Consider the following 3,010-nt stretch of genomic DNA (forward strand, 5'->3'; position numbering starts at 1 on the left):
CCGTTTCCACTTAATAACAGAAGGCTCGACCACTCCAAACTTTGGTTGCCGAGACTATTTTTTTAAAGTGTGATGCTACCGGCCGGTCGTCTGTGTGAATCCACAGAAAATTATATAAGTTGCTGATAAAGCTACCTGTGGTTATTCTTACCCTCCAGGCACAGGTTTAGTCGTTTAGGCTTCGGCTTTTATCGGGCTTTCTTTCTACTGGTATATCATTCTACGCCTGACCTTCGAGTGGTGAATGGTAACTGCCTGGCAAATGGATACTGTCTTGTCAATTTGACGCTGCCTTGCAGCCACCGAAAGATCTACTTGGGGATTATGGCTCTCAGTGATGTAGTGGAGTCACGACTATTTCGCAGTCGATCTTATAACCTCATGTTTAACTCCGAAAGCCGCGATGTACTAAGTACAATGTATATTAAAACTGGTAAGATATGATTGATATAATCTTGCGTTGCTAGTCAGATTATCAGTTGCAGACGGTTTTAATAGACATGATTATTTTTTTTTCCTGGAAGACTTAGACACTACGTGACAGAACTTTCGTGCATCCACAGAAAACCTGGCAAAACACGTACGCGAATCTCACTATTGATCAAAGGAAGTTCAATTCTAAATTCAACCTTCTTGAATGGTCCATGGTTGAAGAAGATTTGGCTTTTCAAAAACCGTTTCCACTTAATAACAGAAATCTCTACCACTCCAAGCTTTTTTTGCCGGGACTATCTACTTGAAGTGTGAAGCTACCGTTCGTCTATGTGAATCCACAGAAAATTATATAAGTTGCTGATAAAGCTACCTGTGGTTATTCTTACCCCCCAGGCGCAGCTAGCAGGTTTAGTCGTTTAGGCTTCGGCTTTTATTGGGCTTTCCTTCTACTGGTATATCATTCTACGCCTGACCTTCGAGTGGCGAATGGTAACTGCCTGGCAAATGGATACTGTCTTGTCAATTTGACGCTGCCTTGAATCCACCGAAAGATCTACTTGGGGATTATGGCTCACCTTGGTGTAGTGGAGCCACGACTATTTCGCTGTCACCGGGGGCTTAAATTGGGACTGCGGAGTTTTTGATCAAATCTATCAGCCTATTTGTACGGCAGGCCTCAATTGCACTACAAATGTACAAGGCACAATGTATGGCAACTATTGAACATAGAACAAAAAGAAAAAGGTATAGAATGAAAATTATCGTCCTAATTACTAATAATCAAGAGATAATACAGTATACAAGCAAGTAAGGCTAATCGTGAGTTTCAGCTTTTTTGCTAATAACAAAACAGACTTTTATGTATTTACCTATTTTTGCATTGTAAGAGTTGCTGCATTTGAATATGTATATGATTCTGTCCATAGCATCGAGTCTGTTGAAATCTATTGTGCTAAATTCGATAAATGTGAATAGATTACGTAAAACATCATATCATTATTATTCATTATAAACTCATCGCAACTCGTGAGCTGAATTCCGAGTTCATGTATATATACAAATTTCGACAAGTAGACGTATACAATCGGTCTTAAAAGATACAATACATATTTAAAGCATACAATACATATCTAAAAGATAAAAAAACATATTCAAAAGATACCAATTAACCTCACAATATCACCAGGGTCCATAATATCGCCACCTTGAGAAACAGTGTGCTTAAATGTATTTTTTACTGCAACATACTTTTGGTATGCACTCCTGCACACCTCAAATGCACATACCTAGGGTATGTAAAAATATCTTTAAGCACACTATTTCTCAAGGTGGCGATATTATGGACTATGGTGATATTATGGACACAGATGTTAATTATTCAAATCCCACAATTATCTAAATATCAATTTCATGATAAAGTAAAATTCATCTTCAAATAGGATGGTACCCAGGCTACAAATCTACGGCTTTTGCAAGCACGTTTTCACACACGGGGAGCCTACTAATTCACAGTCAATCTTTTCACCTCATGTTTAACTCCGGAGGCGCGATATATAATTAAAACTGGTGAGATATGATTGATAGAATCTTGCGTTGCTAGTCAGATTATCAGTTGCAGACGGTTTTAATAGATGTGATTATTTTTTTTCCTGGAAGGCGTAGACACTACGTGACAGAACTATACATTTGACTGGAATGACATGGACTATGAATATGCCTTATAGTCCATGGGCCGAGACCGTTTTATAAATCCAAAGGACCGGGAAAAAATATCAAACATCAAAAATTCTCGGCGAACATTGGTTTGTAGACAAAACATGACACAGTAATCACAACACAATAGATTTTTTGCCGATATTCTGCATTTTTAGGAAGTTATACGCCTTTAAACTCCGATTTTGAGGGTAATTTTTTGTGTAAAAAATCATTGTTTACTTTCCAAAATCAGGCATTTATTCTTTTTCCCGGTCCTTTGGATTTAGTCCCAAGGCACGAGGTCCATTTTGATGACGTCATTTGGTCACGTGATTACACCAAGAAAGCTACTCATACAGACTTGCTATCATACATCAAAATAAACTTTGGTTATTGCAGATTCAAAAAAATCTATGGTAGCACTGGTCCGTCTTGGTGGTACAAAAAACGGTCTCGGCCCATGGACTATTATGATTTTGACTATTTGACTATGATTGATTACTATATGTTCATATTATTTATATCTATATCATTTCTACGTTTAATTACTTGATGATTATTATGTTAATTCTGCTCGGTGTTTGGCGTCCGTGACCAGACGGCCGTTCACCTTCAGAGGTGCAACACTTGCAGCTTCAGACCTCTGAGACTTTCAGTTTGCTCGACTGATCGAATAGCAAAGTTCTTTAATCACAACCATGTATTTTTTACGAGCCGACGTTTCGATGACCGTCTGTTATCTTCATCATGGCAAATTCTGACTTGTTTGCTGTGCACTGACGCTAGATGCACTATGCACCACAGTAACATCTAGCGTCAGTGCACAGTAAACAAGTCAGAATTTGCCCTGATGAAGATGACAGACGGTCATCGAAACGTC

Source organism: Branchiostoma belcheri, unplaced genomic scaffold, assembly GCF_001625305.1.
Source record: "Branchiostoma belcheri isolate BF01 breed outbred unplaced genomic scaffold, Haploidv18h27 scaffold4, whole genome shotgun sequence".
Classification (NCBI taxonomy): domain Eukaryota; kingdom Metazoa; phylum Chordata; class Leptocardii; order Amphioxiformes; family Branchiostomatidae; genus Branchiostoma; species Branchiostoma belcheri.